Source organism: Anneissia japonica, unplaced genomic scaffold (assembly GCF_011630105.1).
Source record: "Anneissia japonica isolate Jap-2015-1 unplaced genomic scaffold, ASM1163010v1 scaffold4024_len430915_cov183, whole genome shotgun sequence".
Taxonomy (NCBI): Eukaryota; Metazoa; Echinodermata; class Crinoidea; order Comatulida; family Comatulidae; genus Anneissia; species Anneissia japonica.
In genome coordinates, this window is record NW_022726558.1 from 421,961 (window position 1) to 422,880 (window position 920).

Genomic DNA, 920 nt, shown 5'->3' on the forward strand with positions numbered 1-920 from the left:
TCTCAGAGGAGCCGACAATGAGAATAATTATCACAGGAATAAATGCTGATAAAGACGTAGATGTTGAAGAACTTTTCACCATAGGTGAAGAAACAGTTAACAATATGGAAGGACAGTGGGTCTTTCCATATTCATACAGACGCAAGAATAAGGCCAAGACGCTAGCATCAGCTCGTGCCATCAAAGTGTCTGAGGATCAAACCATTGATCCAGCTCTCTTGTTTCAAAGGTTCTTGGTAGTATCGCAATCTGGGGATCTCTGCCTAGATGAGGTAATGAAATACGAACTGTCACCATATCCCCCATCTTTGTTTGAAGCAAAGCATATTTTGCGTAAGCCTGAAAAGGCACAACTTCTGAATCCACTACGAAACCACGTCACTTCATCAGACGCTGCAGTACATCGTTCCATCCCCAAAACGGATCATTGTGTTCTTGATGGAGGCTCTCTTATCCACAGATTAAAATGGAGAGAAGGGAACACATATACTTCAATTGCAGATACCTACGCATCTTTTACTCTCAAACTATGTGGCCAGGCCACCATAGTATTTTACGGATACAATGGAGGGCCAATACAAAGACAATGTACATCAACGACGAAAAACTCGAGTTACAAATAAGGTCAGTATAACAGATTCAACAAAATTTGTTGGAAAAAAAGAATATTTCCTCTCAAATGATATGAACAAACAGGCACTTATCCATCTGATTGCAACCCGCCTGCGTCAGAAAGGCTGCCATGTAATACAAGCTGAAGGAGATGCAGATGTGGATATAGTAAAAGCAGCTGTTACAATGTCATCCTACAAGTCAACAACCCTCATTGGAGAAGACACAGATCTGCTGGTCCTGTTACTTTATTACGGAACAAAGGATTGTAGGGACCTCTACTTTCGGTCCGACAAGACAAAGAGAAT